At 40.5% G+C, this 22036-nt stretch overlaps 1 protein-coding gene across 7 annotated transcripts in view; it reads right to left on the bottom strand.

The window, feature by feature from the left end:
* The window catches only part of GPR156 (G protein-coupled receptor 156), a 121228-nt gene extending 118153 nt beyond the window's left edge, over positions 1-3075 (bottom strand). For all 7 annotated transcript variants that reach the window (XM_033940187.1, XM_033940185.1, XM_033940183.1 and 4 more), the window contains exon 1: positions 2609-3075. The gene's annotated coding sequence lies outside the window, so the exon portion shown is untranslated. The remainder of the gene's footprint in view (positions 1-2608) is intronic.
* Positions 3076-22036: the final 18961 nt, after the last annotated feature.

The raw sequence follows: 22036 nt of genomic DNA on the forward strand, positions 1-22036 counted from the left end.
AAGATATGCAGCGAGGGTGTCATTTGATAGAAGGGAATTTCTGTGAGATCCATTTCTATGTTACAGAGGGGAAGCAATATGACATTTCAAAAAATCGTAAGTTGCAGATGGGAAGCGATATAACATTTTTTAAAAATCATATCCTGTATTTAACAAAAAACCCAAGTTCAGCTTTGCACTCTAACCCCCTCTTCTATTAAACTGCGCTAGCATTTTTTAGCGGAGAGCCACGCTGAATGGCCCGCGCTGCTTCCGACACTCACAGGAACTCTATGAGCATCAGGAGTAGCGCGGGCCATTCAGCACGGCTCACCGTGCTAAAAGCTGCTAGCGCAGTTTAATAGAAGAGGGGGTAAATTTACTTCTGTGATATTATTTAATTACCAGTACGTGAGGGGTGAGAGAGAGTTCAAATTATCTGTAAACACCCCCACTTTTCAGACAGTTGAATTGCCTCAAACACTAACATTAATTTTTGATAGCATAAATGAATGATGTTTGAAACTCTAGTTTGACTAATTTCAACCATTTCCACCAAAAAACCCCAACAGATAGTGATAATTAGATAGAACCAAAGAGATAAATTTACAGCTAAACATGATGTAGATATGCAAGCAGAAAGAGACCATGAGGAGAGGAGAGTGGAGCATTGATGGACAAGAGAGGTGATTTTCAAAAACCCGCGTTAAAAAGCGACAGTCCGCTATCGCAGCTGTTTTGATACCGAATCTAAAAACCTGTTACATTCTTCAAAAATCGCACATGCAAATAAGATCGGCGGACAGTTGCAAATATTTACTACATTTGCATGATGGGCACAGGAGGTGCCGGTGCCCGAAGATCATGCTGCTTGCCGGACTGGGCCTTGAGCATCTGCGCATGCTCAAGCCCTTTTGGCTCTCAAGCCCTTCTGGCCCAGTCCGGGAAGAGGCAGGATCTTCGGGCACTGGCACTTCCTGTGGGTTGGTGCTGCATGCCGGTGCCACATTGGGGGTAAGCCTTCAGTTTGGGTGGGGGATGCCAGTTCATGTGGGGGGGAGCGTTCGTGAGGGGGGGGACGATGCCAGTTTGGGGGGGCGGCATTTGCGGGCAGGGGTGGCGTTTGTGGGCAGGGGAGCAATGCCAGTTTGCAGGCAAAACACTCGCAAACCGAGGTTTGATTGTATAATAAAGACATTTGCACACAATGGAAGTAATATATGCAAATCAATCTCGTGCATATTCATTGTGGATATCCTGGAAACCTAACTAGCAAGGAGGTACTCCAAGATCGACTGGGGAAACACTGCCCTAGAGGATAGAGCAGCAGGGCTAAGAACCAGGGCTCAAATCCTACAGGTGTGCCTTGTGACATTGGGCAAATCACTTCCCCTTGCCATATGATCACATTTAGGTGTAAGCCCTCTGGGGTAGGGGAATATACTGGACCCAAAAAGTAATTCATCTTGAGCTACTACTGAAATGTTATTTCCAACCTCAGTCTAATGATAAGTAAAAAGCTCAACCAGCCCCACCGGGAGTCACCCCTCTATTCATCAATGCTCCTCTCTCATCTTGGTCTAATCCAGTGGTCTCAAACTCACGACCCGGGGGCCACATGCGGCCTGCCAGGTACTATTTTGAGGCCCTCGGTATGTTTATCATAATCACAAAAGTAAAATAAAACAGTTTCTTGATTATATGTCTCTTTAGCTATAAATTACAATATTATTATTACGACTTAGCCAACGGGAAAGATTAACTATAAAGAGTTTTACCTCATGCAAAATTGTAATTTCTTTCATAAGACATTAACTATTTTTTCTGCGGCCCTCCAAGTACTTACAAATTCAAAATGTGACCCTGCAAAGGGTTTGAGTTTTAGACCACTGGTCTAATCCATGAATAAAGAAGGAACTAAGGATCAGTTATGGAGACATTTTCCTACAACTACTTCCCTTCTAATGAGAACTGGAATTAAAGTCCTCCAGGATGAAAGCTCAAAAGTATGTATTATTTCTGCACAGATGAAACTATTTCTTAAGCAGTGACTAACAATCTATTTTAACCTGCTTTTCTGGGCTAACCTTGCTTTTTTTCTGTTAAATTTAAATACTACATGCCAATAGCAAACTCCGATTTTATACTCAACAGATATTTGTAGCCTCTGTGTGTATGTGTATCCTACCACTTCCAATAAACATATGTTGTTGTTGTTTTTTTAAAAAGAGTTGTAGCCATTTGTGCAGTCTTTCAAATGCAGACATAATGCCTTTTGGCTGGAGGTGGGAACCTAGAGCTTTTCTGGGGATCTTGCATACCTGTTACAGTTTAAACGCAGAAAAACTGGGACAGTACAAGTAATCGGGTGAGTCAGGAACCAGGGCTCTGCAGAGTGTACTCAAAACAGGCTAGTCGGCCAGGTGAAGGAAACCTCAAACTGAGAACATATAAGGAATCCTAGAATTGTGCAGAATGATAGGATCCTGGAGTAAGGTAAATGCAGGGAATGTGGGTTGGGGCAGAGCCTACGGATCCTGGAATTGGGTTGATTATAGAGAGTTTAGGATTGAGAAAGAACATGCTATGAAAAAAATCATACTGTTAACAGGGCATCTTTGAAACTCACCAGTTGTGGCTTGTGTCAATAGAAATCGAGAGTTCTGGGGCCAGGAACGCCCAACCCCCCAACACACAGGTTCTGAAAGGTCCTGATTCTTTCTCAGCGTGTAGGTTCCTTTTTTAACCCCTGTATCCCGCAGATGCAGAAGTCCCCTCAGTAACCGGACTGCAGGAGGCGGGGCAACACCTGAAGAGGCGGGGCCTCCAAAAAGGGATACAGTATAATCCTTGAAAGGCGGGGGTATGGATGGATCTAAAAGTGAGAGACTATTCCTGCGTGAAGAAAGTGGAACCAGACAAAAAAAATTAAAAAAAATCCACACACGACGTAGCGGAAGTGCAGAATGAAGGTATTCACTCAGAATCTCTCAGGAGCTGAACCGAAAGTGGGAGATGGACGAGACATGGATTTCTGTAGAACCTACTAACAGCGGTGGGCGTGGCGTATCGTATCTTGGGCGTGACCGTCGTGTGGAGGGCGTGGCGCGTTCCTGTAGGGTTGTAACCTTGGGTTTTGTAGTTGCTAGATTCGGGATTTGGGCGGTAGCTTTCAAGCGCCTCCTCTTTCTTCCTATGTAAGTCTTTATTTTCCTCATTTTTTTGAGGATCTCAGAGAGTAAAAGTGGAGGAAAACGAAATTTAAGATTGAATGAAAAATTAAAGTACCTCTCCTTCTTTCATTTTTATGTTTATTCAATTTTCTATACCATTCTCCCAAGGCAGCTCAGAACGATTTACATAAATTTATTCAAGTACTCAGAGCATTTTTCCCTGTCTGTCCCAGCGGACTCACAATCTATCTAATGTACTTGGAGCAATGGGGTGACTTGCCCAGGGTCACAGGGAGCAGGGTGGGTTTTAACCCATTACCTTAGGGTGCTGAGGCTGTAGCTTTAACCACTGCACCATACTCTCCCCTTTGTCATTTTTCACTATCTAGAGGTATATTTATTTAAGACATTTGGCCTGCATATCGATCATCTATGCGGATAACAAGGATACATACAGAATTAAACCAAAACATTACTTACAAAACATAGCAGATTATTAAAATAACAGCATACAATAAACAGCTTACACATGTGGATTAAAATAAAAGTCAAGCAATTACAAGATTACAAAATAACCAAATTTGAAAAGGAGGAATGTGCTGGGGGGAGGGGGAGGGGGAGGGGGTGCTGCATCCCCTGCTTAAGAAATTGTTCTAACTGGGTAACAATTTGAAACAAAAGTAGGAACAACAGTCCAGAATACAGTAAAACCTTGGATTGCAAGTAACTTGGTATGCAAGTTGTTTGCAAGACAAGCAAAACATTTTATTAAATTTTAACTTGATATACAAGCATGGTCTTGCAATACAAGTACATATATAGTATGCACACATCACATCATCACAATTGAGCCGATGGTTCTTCTCTCTCTGACACTGCAGGAGTGTAGTGGCTGTTCTAAACAAGCAAGGTCTTGCAATACGAGTACATACAGGGCTCCTTTTATCAAGCCACACTAGTGGTTTAGCGCGTGTAATAGCCGCTAACGCCTGCCTTGAGCAGGCGGTAGTTTTTTGGCCAGTGCGGGGGTTAGCGGCGATTAAAAGTCACGCACGCTAACCCCGCTAGCGCGGCTTGATAAAATGAGCCCACAGTATTTTATATTAACGTTTTTGGGTTATAGAGTTTCCATTATTTCTTATGGGGTAATTCACTTTGATATACGAGTGTTTTGGATTGCAAGCACGTTTTCGGAACGAATTATGCTCGCAAACCAAGGTTTTACTGTATTCTTTTCTGGCTGTGCCAGAAAAGGTTTTACTGTATTCTTTTCTGGCTGTGTATTTTCTAATTGCATCAGCCCAAACCTGGGATCCACATTTCTTAGGGACAGACTGAAATGCTGCAAGAGAAAATTCCCAGAAAACATACATAAAATATTACCATAGCAATCGCAACAAAACTATTCCTGCAGACACTGTCTGAGGAATTGCAGAGGTTCCACAGAGTGCAGTAACATTTACAGTAGAGGATTCCAACTTAGCATCTCCCATCTACACAAAAGTAAATGCAGTCACTACACTGTTTCATCCACCTTTATAAAAATAACAAGAACCCTTCAGCAGTTCCAGCACATCTGCACCCACTCCAACATAAACAATAATGCCGCTGTACAGATCCATGGTAAGACCCCATCTGGAGTATTGTGTTCAATTCTGGAGACCACACTACCGGAAGGATGTGCTGCAAATTGAGTTAGTTCAGCGAATGGCCACCAGGATGGTCTTGGGGTTCAAGGATCTCACGTATGAAGAAAGGCTAAATAAATTGCAACTGTACTCACAGGAGGAACGAAGAGAGAGGGGAGACATGATTGAGACGTTTAAGTATATCACGGGCCATATAGAGGTGGAAGATGAAATCTTCTGTCTTATAGGGCCCTCAACCACCAGAGGTCACTCGCTGAAAGTCAGGGGAGGAAAATTTCATGGTGATTCCAGGAAGTACTTCTTCACCAAAACGGTGGTCGATCATTGGAACGAACTACCTCAGCAGGTGATTGAGGCTAACAGCGTGTCAGATTTTAAGAGAAAATGGGATATTCACGTGGGATCTCTAAGAGAGTAAAGTCAGGGGGTGGGTCATTAGTATAGGCAGACTTGATGGGCTATGGCCCTTTTCTGCCGTCATTTTCTATGTTTCTAAGAGGAGCTCCAGGAGCCCTTACACAGCACCTCTCACCTCCAGAAAAAAAAGAGGGGGTCTTTCAGCCTACTGCACTCCCCACCTTTACAAAAACACAACTGCTCACTGCCCACTTCAACAAAACCAACAAGAGGGACTCAGTAGCCCCAACACTATACCTCCCATGCCACCAAAAACTCCAAGAGAGACTTACTAGCCACAACTAGCCACAACATAACCTCTTCCACGCCAATGAAAAACAAGAGGAGCTCAGGAGCCCCAGTATAGCCATTGCACCTCCAATATAAACAAGTGGGAGTTGGTTACACCAACAAAATGTCTTCCATCCACCAGTCGTAATCTTTCCTAATTCTTTCTTCCTGCAAATTGTACTCAACAGATCCATTTTGACTAAAGATTAGGGGTGTTATTGAATTCCGCTCTTACTATGAGAAGTCATTTAAAATATAGGTATTATTATAACACTACAGTTTTTCTTTAAATTGAAGCTTCTTCGGAGATTGGAAGATCTACTCTCAATGTGTAACTTTTGTACTTTGGTTCAAAATATTGTTTTGCCACATTTGATTATTGTAATGCTCACTTTGGTTGGGTTACTAATATGTTTTTCAAAGCTTTGCAAGTTGCACAGAACTCAGCAGCTTGATTGATTACAAATGCTTAGAGACTGAAGCATATTATCCCAGTTTTGTCTGATTTCCATTGGCGGCCTATCAGTATGTGGATTTATTTTAAGATTTTGACATTAGTGTTTAAAATGTTGAAATATTGAAGAATAAGGCTTCTTCTATTTTAAGGTCTACTTTGAAGGTTTACCAGCCAGTTAGGACATTGAGATCTGTAGGTAAATTTATATGTTTATTATGTATGTATGTAGGTAGGTAGGGAGAACGAGAGGGCACTCTCTAAAGATAAAAGGGGATAGATTCTGTACAAACGTAAGGAAGTTCTTTTTCACCCAGAGAGTGGTGGAAAACTAGAATGCTCTTCCGGAGGCTGTCGTAGGGGAAAATACCCTCCAGGGATTCAAGACAAAGTTAGACGAGTTCCTGCTGAACCGGAACGTATGCAGGTAGGTCTAGTCTCAGTTAGGGCACTGGTCTTTGACCTAGGGGCCACCGCAGGAGCGGACTGCTGGGCACGATGGACCACTGGTCTGGTCCAGCAACGGCAATTCTTATGTTCTTATGTTTAACCTGTAACCCGTCCGCTCTTTGGGGACAACGGGATAGAAAATGAAATAAATAAATGTTTACTTGAGGAACATAGTTCATATTCATTTTAATAAAAATTTATTTTTAATGTTTTAGAACTTTTGAACTACCTAGAAAAAATTATTCCTACGTTATATAGTATATTGGGAGATCACTGGAGATACATGTATAAATAACAAAGTGTGAATTTAAATATTGATATAAATTTAAATTTGTGATGGGTCCTCAGTTTACACAACTCGATTATCAGGCCCAGCCTGTAAGTTGAACGTTGTGCTAACCCAAATGGGTTATTCGAGCATGAAACATCCCTGGACCCTATTTAAATAGTGAATAATAAATAACATGCAAAATCACACAATCAAAAATGAATCACCACTCATCTCTCTAATATACTAATGTGCAATATTTTATTGCTACGAAAGTCCAAAAATCAATTTGAGGTTCAGCTTCCAAATATATCCTCCTCTTATATCCAAAGTTGATAAGTATAGCAGAACTTTTGAATGCATGCAAACTGTGCTTGCTGTAATTCATAGCATAACATGCATTAAATCAGTTTTACATGCAATTAATTTTTTATTAGCTTATACTGTGTAATATAAAACATGGTCTTCATACAAATATAATTTCACTCTTATTACAAAACTACCCCCTCCCCTTCCTCCTCTCCCCTATACAGTGAATGAGACATAGGAAGGGACACCACCACCAGCCTATATTATTATAAATTTAACAATCTACTATGTGCTACATTGTCTAACGAATTCCAAAAAAAAGGTACCCAGATCAACTGCAGCTGCTTCCCTGGTATAGAGTCTAGATCTGTAATAGTGTTGCAATGTGGGTGGGTCTCTGTCTAACCAATTAACCAGTATAATGCAATTAATTTTTAAGGTGAACTAACAAACTGAATGTATGCAAAAGAATACACTTTCTTGCTAGTTGATGGTTCCTGGGTATAGTGAAAATGATCACCATGATAAAGCAGGAATGTGAGCATAGTGAAAACAAATTTCATAATGCCATTTTATGAGATTAATCCACCTAAAGGTCCCTTTTACAAAGCCGCGGTAGCAATTCTTCTGTGGCAAACGCACTAGAGCCCATTCAGTTCCTGTGGGCTTCGGTGCATTTGCTGTGGAAGAATCACTACCGCAGCTTTGTAAAAGAGACCCTAAATTTGGGATCTAGAAAAATGGTCAAACAATATTGTTTTTGTTTGCCCATTCTGTAGAATAGCATTGTGCGCTACAAAACTATGGCTCGGAAACCATCAAATTCTTGCGAAAGTCGCACCATTACAGATCAACATTGCTGGTGAAACTACATTTGGGTGTAGCATTGAAAAAAAATCAATATGTTGGATCGACCAACAGTACTAACTCTGTCCATGATTTTCCCCGGAAGAAGCCAACTCGGTCAGCGAAACGGGTCCCATTGGGAGCGGACTTACTTTGAGATAAGTGCTCAGTGCCATTTAAATATTCGCATGCATTTGATTGAACATGTTTGGAGTTAGATACCAATGCACATCTTTCAGTGATTATTGCAGCTTCTGATAAAATATGTACTGGCTTAAATATTTATGCACTGGCTTGGTATAGAAACTTGCAAAGTTTAGTTGTTAATACATATGTAACACAATTTCTCTATACAGTTATTAATAATTTTAGTAGGTTCACACTATGTGGTTTAATAGGTGAATGTTTGAGTATGACACAGCAATTGAGGTGTTTTGAAATAAGTGAGAGCTTTTTTCTAGGATCAATGATTGAAATCTGGAACTGATAAGTCTCAGACTGTTACCTTTTATGTCAGTTTCTGAGATCCTTTTTCCTCTCATGTAAACATTTGCTATATTGAGGGACCCTGATTTGGTTTTGAGCTGTTGCTTATTAGGGGTTCTGTTTACACCACTTTATTTTGGTGGGAAGGCACATAAATCCCCAGTTTTTGTGTTTTTAGACCAGTCTCCTCTCTGAGGCACATAATGCTCGTTCTACTGATATCAGTTAATGTAGATGCGAATCTTATCTTCCTTTTATAGACATGGAAAGCTGTTCTGATGTGCCCCAACATCTGAAGCTGGGCAAAAAACACATTGAGCATGCTCCCTTCATGATATCAACTGGATTTAAGGATATATGTCTGTCATCATGAAACTATGGAATAAAAGGAATAAGGCAAGAAAACCAAAATTAGTAATTTTTTTTTTTTTAGTGAAAATACCCTTAGCATTACCATCAACTTACAGAACTTGCACAAAGCTTAGATGTGTGTATATTAGTTTGTGTCTTGCAGGCAAAATCACTGTTTCTTTCTGATTAAAATGAAAGCCCGTATTAAATTATTGATATTTGGTTTTAAGGTGATGAGGATGGATGGAACAGACTGTTATGAACTGCTACTGAAAAGGCATGGGTTAAACCTAAATAAATAAATGCATTTATATATTAAAGCATGTGGAAATACTGTAAGGCAGGGGTAGGGAACTCCGGTCCTCGAGAGCCGTATTCCAGTCGGGTTTCAGGATTTCCCCAATGAATATGCATTGAAAGCAGTGCATGCAAATAGATCTCATGCATATTCATTGGGGAAATCCTGAAAACCCGACTGGAATACGGCTCTCGAGGACCGGAGTTCCCTACCCCTGCTGTAAGGCCTAACAAATTGTGGATGATACCTTTTTATTGGACTGACATATATCTGTGACAAGCTTTGGAGAGTCACCCTTGCTTCATCAGGTCAGTGAAAAAAACAGCAGTTACACTGTACCAGGTTTAAACAGTCCAAACCCATCAAGGTCTGAGAGGCTGTCTGCAATCATTACAGCTCTGTAAAAGGAGGTGAGAAACGGAGGTGTTGACACTGCAGTACTTTATAATTCAAAGGCCCTATATCTGATAGTACATGAGAAAGCAAACATCTTTGAGTCCTACTGTGTTAGTGATAAAGTGATTGCTCATTCTAATTTCAAATGCTTTCCATCCTTGTGTACTCCTGAGATTTCCTTGAAGTACCTTCATTTTAATACAGTAAATGATGGCAGATAAAGATCTGCACAGTACATCCAGCCTGTCCAACAAGACAGCCAGAGCCATACCTGCCACAAGATTAAATACTCCCTTTGCATACTGAGCTATTGTTCTGCTTGTTTCTGTAATGCGTAGTTTATGGTACTTCTGTGAAGGTTGATACGTTTCCTTAATTTTTGGCTTGCTTTATATAACACTTCCCCATCACCCCCTTTTACTGAGCTGAAATGGCATATAAAGACATTTCCCTGCATACTTTGCAGGGACAAAAGGTAAGGAAGTTACTTTGTATGAGCATTGGGAGAAGGTAGGGAGAACGAGAGGGCACTCTCTAAAATTGAAAGGGGATAGATTCCGTACGAACGTAAGGAAGCTCTTCTTCACCCAGAGAGTGGTAGAAAACTGGAACCCTCTTCCGGAGTCTGTCATAGGGGAAAACACCCTCCAGGGATTCAAGACAAAGTTAGACAAGTTCCTGCTGAACCAGAACGTACGCAGGTAGGGCTAGTCTCAGGGCGCTGGTCTTTGACCAAAGGGCCGCCACGTGAGCGGACTGCTGGGCACGATGGACCAATGGTCTGACCCATCAGCGGCAATTCTTATGTTCTTATTAGCACTTACAACATTTTAGGGGGATGATTTAAGCACAGTGTAATTACATTGTGTGTTTTTTCACTGACCTGATGAAGAGAGAACAATTCTCAGAGGCTTGCCAAATGTACATATAGGACCCCTTTTATAAGAACATAAGAAGCGCCATCTCCGGATCAGACCTGTGGTCCATCAGGGCCAGCGAACCGCACACGCGGAGGCCCAGCCAGGTGTACACCTGGTGTAATTTTTAGTCACCCATATCCCTCTAGTTTGCTTTTAAATCCTAGGACGGTTGATTCCGCTATAACCTCCTCTGGGAGGCCATATTACAATTGCATTTTGTGTGTAATGTACCACTTTCCTTTGTACCAAATGGTATATAATTAATACATGAAATGACAGAGAAAAGAATGTGTTACAATGCTAGTGAACATTACTAGTCAGTATTAATGAGTCCTGTGTAAGTTGTGCATTATGTCAGGATTGCATGTGCTTTCTAATATCCCTCCCCTCCTGGAGTTCCTTAATGCCAGGATTGTGTGCTCTGTTTTTGAATATGTAAGAGATAGAATAGTTTGCATGCATGTAGAGTATGCAGGGTATGTGTGAGCGTGGGAGGCATGACTGAATGAGTGTAACTGAGGGAAGGAGCATAGTATGAATGCAAGAACAGTAGGCTCAGAATAGGATAAGATACACGTCATGCATTTTTGCATAAACCAATATAGGTGTTAGTGTATGCCAAACCGTTTTATAAAGGCTAGTGCCACCTCTTGCTGTGACATTATCCAAGAGCATAATTTTAACCTAGGTGTTAATGAAATGGGGACAAGAAAAGGGGAAGACTTGCTTTCTGAGTTCTCCTTCTTTATAATAATAGCGGTCAGGAGGGAGGGTTGGAGACATTAATTTGTTTTTTTATTTTCAAACTCTCTAATTGAACTTGGACTGGTCATTTAATAAATTGAGGCTGGGGTTTTTTTTTAATATTATTATTACATTTTTCAGTTGTTACAGACAATTAAAAGATACAGTCAAAGAAACTGGATGTCACCATGAAATAACAAAAACTACAAAAGAAATACTTTACAAATAATCCATCAAGCAAGCCCTCATTAACCCTCCCTTTTACCAAACCGCAAAAGTGGCTTTTAGCGCAGGTTAGCGTGCTGAATGCTCTGCGCTGCTCCCGACGCTCTGAGGGACTCTTAGGGGTAAATTCTCTATTACTGCGTTTAACTTAGGCGTGCTTTGGACATCAGATGTAAGTGAATAATTACGGAGTTAAGGGTCTTAATTAATGTTAATTGGGAAATAAACGACACATAGACGTCCCTAAGAGGTAGTTGACGGACTGACGTCTACAGAAAGCATAGTCCCGTCTCCAGCTCTGGACGTGGGCGTTCCGTGGGCGTGCCAAATGGGGACGCTAGATAGGCGCTACCTGAGCAACCGCCTGCGTCTAAATATCGTGTATTATGTAGACGTAAGAAACCCTGGTCTAACTTGGATTTCAATGCCGTTTCAACTTTCGTAATTGCGGCTCTTTGTTAGACGCGAGGCAGACGTTTGCTGTGTTTTTCATCAATAATTCCAATAGTGAGTTTGAATAGGTAATTTTCATCTTTTCTCTGTCCTAATAAATATAATGTCAATGGAACACATTATATTGCATGGATAACAAACCACATTTCTGCCCGCACAATAATATAATTTACACATGGCTTTTACAACCCCCTTTTTTTTCTCAACAAACAGCACTGCAATCGGCTCTCTTTTGAAAGCAAAGAAAAAACAGCATACATTATCAGCACTTAAAAAGAGAATAAACAGATACACACCTTAACATTCAAGCTTCCCTCATTGCAAAATGGAGGTCTTCAGTTGCACAAAACTGACCTCATTGTGACCTCATCAATCTGCACCTTCAAAGTAGTATGCCACAATTAAAAGATGTGCTGGGTGTAGAACTCACAACCTCTGGATGTTAGGAGCACAGGCTGGCTCCTAACACATAGAGCTACAGCTGCTTCTACTTAGGTCCATCTCACCACCCTTTCATATCATACTTGACTGAGCTGTCTATGCTTCATTAGCTATCATATCAGGATGAACTCAAATAAGTTTAAGCAAAGGAATGCCTAAAGATTTGGACCGTGAACGAGCAAATTGATAGTGGGAAGCCGGTGGACATAATATACTTGGACTTCCAGAAAGCGTTCGACAAAGTTCCACACGAAAGACTTCTCAGGAAACTACAAAGCCATGGCATAGAGGGGGATATACAAAGGTGGATAGGCAAATGGCTGGAAAACCGAAAGCAGAGAGTGGGCATAAATGGGAAGTTCTCCGACTGGGAGAAAGTGACTAGTGGTGTACCCCAGGGCTCGGTACTTGGGCCGATCCTTTTTAATATTTATATCAATGACCTGGATGAAGGAACATCCAGTGAGATCATCAAGTTTGCAGACGATACAAAACTATGCCGGGCGATCAGATCGCAGGATGATAGAGAGAAACTCCAGAGCGACTTGTGTCGGTTAGAAACATGGGCGGAGAAATGGCAGATGAAGTTCAATGTGGAGAAATGCAAGGTAATGCATTTAGGCAATAAAAATAAGGAATACGAGTATACAATGTCAGGTGCAACTCTGGGGAAGAGTGAACAAGAAAAGGACCTGGGTGTACTGATAGATAGGACCCTGAAGCCGTCGGCACAATGCGCGGCAGCGGCAAAGAAGGCAAATAGAATGTTGGGCATGATAAAGAAAGGAATCTCGAGTAGATTGGAGAAAGTTATAATGCCGCTTTATAGGGCAATGGTCAGACCACACTTGGAATACTGCGTCCAACATTGGTCTCCCTACCTAAAGAAGGATATAAAACTGCTGGAGAGGGTGCAGAGACGAGCAACAAAACTGGTGAAGGGTATGGAGAAACTGGAATACGAGGACAGACTTATAACACTAGGATTGTTCTCCCTTGAGAAAAGGAGACTGCGTGGGGATATGATCAAGACCTTCAAAATACTGAAAGGAATCGACAAAATAGAGCAGAGAAGATTATTTACATTGTCCAATTTGACACGGACTAGAGGACATGTAATGAAGCTAAGGGGGGACAGGTTCAGGACTAATGTCAGGAAGTTCTGCTTCACTCAGAGAGTGGTTGACACCTGGAATGCCCTCCCAGAGGAGATTATGACGGAATCGACCGTCCTAGGCTTCAAGAGCAAACTAGATGCATATCTCCTTAAGAGAGGCATATAAGGATATGGTGGACTATAAATTAAGCCAGGTGTACACCTGGCAGGGCCTCCGCGTGTGCGGATCGCCGGACTTGATGGACCGAAGGTCTGATCCGGAGAAGGCAGTTCTTATGTTCTTATGTTCTTATGTTCAAGTAGAAAACAAATATCAAATATGTATTAAAGAATTGCAGCACAAATGACGCTGATCGGTAAGGGCAAAAAAAACACCACTTTTCCGGGTATGACGCCTAAACGGAACAGATTACTTACAGTCATATATCCATTAGTACAGTGCTTAGAATGAAGATTAGCGTGTGAGAAAAATGGAGCTCCACCTCACATGCATTCAAGCACACTTGGGAATATGGGTTTGGGACTCAGTGAAAGCAGCGCTTTTAACCATTGAGCTACCACTCTTTTGTCTCAGCCTACTATGACATTATAGCTAAACTCCTTTTCCCTTAGCACTTCACTAAGATATGATATGACAAGGGAGTCAGAGGTATTGGAGCAAAAGTTGCTGTAGCTCAGTGAGGAAAGGCACTCTCTACCAATCTTCCGGGCTTTGAGGGTTCAAATCCCAGCCTGTATTTTACTTGTGGCATATCTACCTTCCAGGTGCACTTTGATGATGCTTTCCACTTCTTATAGGAGTTGAATATAACATTACTGTACAACTTTGCTGTGTAGCAGAAAAATAAACTTTTCCCCCTTCCATGCTAAGAATTTGAGTTCAACTCATCTTATATTTCTCCTTTTAAACATGGCATACTTTGTTAGTTTTTATCATGGTAAAGTATACATTTCTGAAATGGTGAAGAAACAATAATATACAACTGCAGTGTTTTGTCTCACCAAACTGCTATAAGCCCAAGAAAGCATTTCTAGGTCAACATGGTAATGCTCCTGTTCTGAGCTCTGACCTCTGAAACTCCCTGGTTCGACTCCCACCTTTGCTCATTTTAATAAGGTCCTAGTTTTTTCCTATTAGCTCTTATAACAGGGTCTACATGGTGGACTTTGCCATTTGTAAGGTGCACATTTCCCTTTCCAGGCAAACCTATTTTCAACTTACCATGGCTTGGACATCCTAAGCAGTGATGAGAGGAAACCTTTCCTCTGACAGCAAGATGACATTTGTGGATCGCCTGGTTAATGTGCTCTCATCACTGCTTAGGATGTCCGAGCCATGGTAAGTTGAAAATAGGTTTGCCTGGAAAGGGAAATGTGTAGGTCAGTGAGTAAAAGCACTATATCGATCATCTGTAGGTTGTGAGTTCAACTCCCAGCTTGTCTTTTACTTGTGGCATATCTACCTTCCAGGTGCACCTTGATGATGTCACAATGAGGTCAGCATTGTGCTGCTGGCTACTTCCTCTTCCTGTGAACTAGAAGCCACATTCAGGTCTAATCTGTGTTTTGATTCTGTTTCTAAGTTGGGCCAGTGTAAGTTATGGGATTTACCTTTGTTCTGAAGAATGAGCTGATTGTTGCAATGTTTTAAGACCAGGAGAGTGTTCTTTCGAGCAAGATATCACTTCTAAACTATCCTCTCTGAAATAATGTCTCTGGGAAATCGAGAGAAAGCTTATTGGATGACTTAGGGTGCCTTTCCTGCCAGTCTTTGTGGAACTTAAACGAAGTTTATAAGAAGTCTATATGGTGTTCAAAGTCCTATCCTTTCCACTTCTAATAGGAGGTGAGTATGACATTTCTGTACAGCTTTCTGTGTAGCATACATCTACCGGTTCCCACCTTCCATACTGATAATGTAAGTACAACACCCACTCGGTACGTTTCATCTTCTAGTTCTCCTTTGAAACATATCATATTTTTTTCCTTGTATTAATGGTAAACTGTACAATTCTGATATCCTAGAGGAAAAAGATACAACACAGCAGTGTTCTCTGTCTGCCATTCCCTACCTCACTGATATTGCTAGATCAACTAATATATAGTTTACAAAATGGTATACTGTGTTTTGGTTATCTTTTTCATCATCCTATACTTACAATGCTGAATGAGTGATAATAAAGAGTATAAAAAAAGTATAATCTTAAAAAAAAAAAATCGTACCCACGTCTATCACGGGTCCATTGGAGACGTCTTAATGACGTTTCAGAAACCTGCATCTATCTTGCGCGAAGAGGTTGTAGGGACGTCTACCGCACGCCTAAGTACCGTTTGATTGACACTTGCGTTTGCCGGACGTCTAAAGCACGCCTATGTTAGACGTACTAATAGAGAATTTATCCCTTAGTGTCAGAAGCAGAGCAGAGCATTAAGCGTGCCAGCCTGAACTAAAAATCACTTTTGCAGCTTTGGAAAAAGGGGGGTAAGAGAGACGACGTTAACCTAAGAAAATAAGGAAGCACTAAAAAAGGCGAAATTAGCTCAATATTCCTATAAAGACTGTTTATTCTCTGCATCTTTCAAAAACTGAAGTGGATCCCCAAAAAACATAGTCATCTGATGGTATTTTCTTTTACCATTAGATGCCGGCGTTAAAAGTAATCCCTGGCATTTAATATTCTGAGGCATTTAGCGCAAAAGTGGAGTTCAGGTTTTCTAAAACTCCAAAAGACGTCCTCCAGTTACCGATAGCTGTCTGTCAAATGTAGCTAGATCACAGACTGATGAGAATTACGTCATCACGTTTAACGCAGCATTTCAAATACCAAAAGTGTTTAGCAACTCAACACAAGCGTTTGAGAAGAGCGCGTCTTTAAAGGCACGGTAAGCAAAGAGAGACAGGATTAGAGTTTTCTCCTGCTTGAGAGCTAAGTCAATAAACGTAGGAAATCTAAGTATATAATGAAAAATTTTGGGCTACGGGATTCTTTTCACTGTTGTTGTTTCTTTACAGTTAATAACAAACATAGCTCTTTTGAAATGAAGCTGAGTACCTTAGTCACGAAGGAAGACTGGTTCTTGAAGACGCTCCCATAGAAGTGAAACTCCAGCTAAGTGCTTGTGCCGTGCAGCAGTAATATAGTGTGTGGCAGCAAAAATATAATTTGAATAAGCAAATAAATGGGGGGTGGGGGGAGTTCAAGACTAATGATAGCTCACACATAGGGGACTTCACTAGTTCATTCTAATATGCAGCACCCGTGAGCACTTGAAGTCTTTTTCCACCCGCAATAGAAATCTTTAAACATACTGCAATGAGTGAATGAATTTTGTATGTGGAACATTACAGGGATTACAGTACATATCGTTAAACTTAATACCAAGGAGACTGGTGGTGGTGAAAAGGTGCACCACATATGGCACAATATGTATAGCCAAGGGCAATAGTGAAATAATACACCTAAATGCAGCCTTATAGATTAGTGATTCAACTGGAATGATTAATATAATTAGTCACCATGAAGAATGTGAGAGGTCGTAACTTGAACTTAATAATGCAGCCGGGATTCAGTTAGAGAGTTCTGAGTCTTTACTGTGAGGATCCAAGTTTACGATCACACTTGGGACCTGGTTTATTAAGTTTTTATCCCATCAACACAGAAAAGGGGGCAGAAAACCATGTGGTAAACAGTCCTTTGTTCTCTTGCAGGATTTACAGTAATCTAATGACAGTCCTCAGAGGATTTTCAGCATAAACACAGGAACTTAATATTCTGTGCATCAGGCGGTAGGAAGTCAGTCAACTCACCCAGGACTGGAAAGATGTAATTAAAGATTTTAGAGATGGAACATAACAACCTAGAAACCTGCCAGTCAGTTGAGTAGGTCTTGGTTCACCATGAGAGACTGGGGCATGCAATAAACAAATATGAAAGAAAATTCTAGAAAACCAGCTAGGAGCCTCTATATAGAAATATAAATACTCTGAGAAAAAAACCCCAACAACTTTTATTTGTTGTGCGGTGCTGCAATTATACACCAACTTCCTTTTACCACAGTTCAATCAAAGGTGATTTTAAAAAAAGTCAAATACACAAAAACTAAACAAATTACAAATATTTAATTTATTTTACTTAATTTATACCTATGACCTTAGGTATTAAATCAGAAACCAATTTGCATTATTATCATTAATGTTAGCTTGAATGACCTTATTTTCAATACTCATCAAACTTAAATTAATTTGTGTTACTATTTGGTCTAAAAATAAAATATTAACTCTAGGATCTTCTGTTATCTGTTTTAGTGGCTCCTTTTACAAAGGAATGCAAAGAAGCCTATACAATTTCCATGGATTTCTTCACACTCAGCGCAGTGCACGCTAATTGATAGTGTTGGCTTTGTAAAAGAAGGAAGCAGAAGCAAAACCCAGCATTTCCACATTAAAGGGATAGCAGCCAAAAGCAAAGTAAAACTGCGGAAATGATGTTCGTGATACATGATTTTATTTCAACAGTGGAAAGTACCGCGTCAATTATAAAAGATAGGAACCCAACATGGTTCGTGTTTCGACTAAACCATCTTCCGCAGGGGTCCTAAAATATATAGACTTGATGGTAAAAAACAAATGTGGATATGAAACGGTGTCTTTCAACTTTGGAATCAGATGCCGCCAGAGATTTCTAGTAGTCAGTTTTATATCCACATTTGTTTAAATCTAATTCTGTAAAGGACTAGCAACCAATGATACTTTTAAAAAAGAGGGGGATGTGGCTCGGTCATATTTACTTTTGTGTCCCAATAATTTTAGTGCCACATTCTGTAGAGTTTGTAATAATCTAATATTAAATTTTGATAAACCAGTGTAGATGATATTGCAATAATCTAGTCTAGAAACAAAAAACACATGTATGAAGGTATGGAAGTCATTATTCTCAAATACGAGGCTACCAAAAAGTTCGGAGAATTCAATTGTAAAAAAAAATTGCTTACCGAAACTCCTAGTTTCCACCGTCTCTTTCGGAGTAGTCCCCTTGAGAATGTATACAGCGATCCCAGTGTTTTTCCCAAGAGTCTGTGCATCTATGGAAGCCATTTTGGGGGCATGCCTTGAGGACCTCCTTCGATTCTGCCTGGATCTCTTCAATCATGTTAAAACAGCGCCCTTCCAGTTGTAATTTCATTTTGGGGAATAGGAAAAAAATCACAGGAGGCAAGGTCAGGCGAATAGGGAGGGTGTGTAATCACTGTAATGTTTCTGGAAGTCAGAAATTGTCGAAAAGCAAGTGAAGTGTGAGCGGGCACATTGTCATGGTGGAGCAAACAATTTTTGTTTTTCTTCTTGTCTGGGCAGAAATGCATCTCATGTTCAATTCATCCAGCAAAATTTGTTGAACTGTCCAGTATGACTGTCCTACTATCTCACAAACATCGTGGATAGTTTGCCTATGATCTGCAAGGATAGTCTCATGAACTTTTGAGATGGTTTCCGGTGTTGTGCTTGTTGACAGTTGTCCAGAACGGTCATCGTCGTGGACAGATGTTCTTCAGTCCTTGAAGCGTTTGTACCAAAGAAAAGTTTTGCTTTGGCACATGGCATTATCTCCAAAGGCTTCCTGGAGCGTACGATGGATTTCTGCAGCAGTTTTTTAAAGTTTGAAACAAAATTTTATGCAGATTCTTTGATCAGTAAAATCCGCTGAGTCACTAAAACACCTTTACAAAATCACACAGAACAAACAACGCAACCACTGAGCTGCATGCCCGTTGGCACACTGATTCACAAAGCATACTGCTAGATACCTCTAGCGGCGGAAGAGAATGCTATATCCAGTTCGCATGCGCTGTTCACATTCCCTGAACTTTTGGGTAGCACCTGTAAAGATCTCAAGGTATAAAAACCTCTTTTTATAACATTTGATACTTGATCTGAAAAAGTTAAGTGTGAATCCAAGTACTTAAATTTTTCAACCAACGGAATAGTTATCCCATCAAAATGGTTGATTTCTCTTGGAGACCCACATGGCTGCCAATTTATACTGGATTTAAAATCAGCTTCTATTGAAGCAACCAGTTCTGAACCTATACCAACATTTTATTTAAGTGTGCAATGGTTTCAGATAGATGATTTTGATTAGTGCTGTGAGTTGAGAACTGGAAGGACTGGATTCAATTTCTACTGACCCTGGACAAGTGCCCCAGGCACAAAACTTAGAGCTCCATTTACAAAGCTGTAGTAGAGGTTTCTACTGCAGACCAGCAAGGAATTCAAGGGCTCCTTTTACTAAGGTGCGCTAGCGTTTTTAGCGCACGCAGCATTTTAGCACGTGCTAAATCTGTACTACGCTTCTAGAACTAACAAAAACTACTGTGGGCTGTCTAAGTAGGAAAAGTAAAATTGATTACCAATAGAGGAAGTATAAATCCAACAGAATTCTGGTCTCATTACGAGCTAAATCCTAAAGGTGAGGAGGACTCAAATTTTCCAATAAGATGGAAAAAAATTCAGTAAGCAAGTATTAGATCAAATAGCTCCATTAAAAACATATAAAAAGAGACAGAGATCCTTCAATGAATGGTTTGATACTGATCTATTGGTTTTAAACAGGAATTAAGAAAACTGGAAAGGATTTGGTTGAAATGAAATAAAGAGGAGGACAAGGTAAATTGAAGACTTAAAGAACTATAAACTCCTGATTAAAGAAAAATGTTCAAAACATTATGCACAGAAATTAGGGTCAGCCAAGATAAATAGTAGAGAATTATTTAAACTGGTTAATAACTTAACCGATACTACACTGGTTTTAAAAGCGGATAATGAATGCTCGCTGTCTCCTGATACTCTTGCAGAGTTCTTCAATAATAAAATTTTAGATTCGAGAGCAACATTACAATCTCCTACTTGCAACTATGATGCTTCACAACTTAGTTACTTGGAAGATGGCTCAAGGGCTGATATGTCCTGGAATCATTTCCAAGCAACCAGACGCAGCGACCAGAGCGAAACGGAGGGTTCCCCGTTGAGTTCAGTGGCTGCAGGGCTCAGGAGGTGAAGGACTGAGAGATCCTGGATGCCGAAGCAGCTAAGTTGTTCTCTTTTTTTGCTGTGTTCCACGCTGAATCATGCCGGCTCCCTCCTCTGTCTTGCTGCAGCGTTTGCGCGGCCCCCAGAAACAATTTTTTTGGCCAATGTGGCCCAGGGAAGCCAAAAGGTTGGACACCCCTGAGCTAGATTTTAGTAGTGCCTTTGATCTAGTAGATCATGAAATATTGTTGAGTTGTTTAGACACAATAGGACTTTCAGGAAGGGTCTGGAACTGGTTTCAAGGTTTTTTGAAGAAAAGATCTTATCAAGTGTTTTGTGACGGTAACTATTCTTATTCATGGAGCCCCAAGGTTCTCCACTATCGCCTACCTTATTCAACATCTACATTTCCCCTTTAGGACATTTATTTCAGAGTTTAAATGTAAAATATAATATATATACGCCAAGGACATTTCTATTTTAATCCCTCTAAATAATTTTACCACTGAAATTTTAAACCAGATATCTTCTATTATGACTCAGATAGAACAGTGGACCATTAATTTCAAACTGAAACTCAATACGGAAAAGACCAAACTTCTTTTGGCTAGTCCCAACGACAAAATAACAAACTCATTGCTTCATCTTAATGGTCATGACTACCCGATTATTAAATCTATCAAAATTCTGGGAGTCGCACTAGACCGACATTTAAAACTAGCAGAACACACGAACATAGTGGTACAAAAATGCTTTTTTACATTGTGGAAATTAAGAACCATCAATAAATATTTTGATCCTTTATCGTTCAGAGTATTGGTGCAGGCATTAGTTTTATCTATTTTAGACTATTGTAACATGATCTATTTAGGAGCACCCAAAAAAAATTCTAAGGAAATTAAGGATAATTCAGAATACAGCTGCTCAATTGATTTTTGGTTTAAAAAAGAACGACCATATTATCGTTTACTTCATTGGCTGCCTTTGGAGGCAAGAGTATTATTCAAATTTTCCTGTATCTGCTTTAAGCTGATATCGGGATTGTCTCCAGCTTACCTTTTTCCTCATTTTGTGTTGCATAGACCATCAAGAGAAACTAGAAACTTCTACTTATTTGCTTATCCAAAAATTAATGGGTGTAGATATAAGACCTTCATAGATATGACCTTAGCATGTCAAGCTGATAGGCAACAATCTTGGTTAGGTAGATGTATTCAGCAAGCTATGTTATTCTATTGCAGTTTTCGGAAATTAATTAATACCACTTTGTTTGATAAGTTTATTACTTAGTGAGTTTTATTATTGAAATTCTATTTTACAAATATTGGTATTTTTTACTGTATTATTGTATTTCACTGATTGTCCAGCTCTCTTTAGTGTAAACTGGCTAGAACTTTTGGTTATGGCGGTATCTAATACAATAAAGAGCTAGCCGCGCATGCGCACTCCTATTTGTGTGTTCTGTGCGCTGTAGGTCTGTGGCCGAAGGAGTGCGCATGCGCGCTAATACGTCACCTCCACAAGCCAGACCGCAGCCAGACGACGATGTCCGTTCCTCCTGCTACCGCCGCCGATCTCCATTTCTCCTTTGCCGCCCACCCCCTTCTCTTCCTGTGGGCCCGAATGGCGATTCCAGCAACGTGTGCATCAGTCTTCACACGCTGCTTCGGGCCCTTCTACTGCCCTGATTTGCTCTGCCGCGTCTCTGATGATGTCATCAAGGACGTGCCAGAGTAAATCAGGGCAGTAGAAGGGCCCGAAGCAGC

Source organism: Geotrypetes seraphini, chromosome 4 (genome assembly GCF_902459505.1).
Source record: "Geotrypetes seraphini chromosome 4, aGeoSer1.1, whole genome shotgun sequence".
NCBI classification, from domain to species: Eukaryota; Metazoa; Chordata; class Amphibia; order Gymnophiona; family Dermophiidae; genus Geotrypetes; species Geotrypetes seraphini.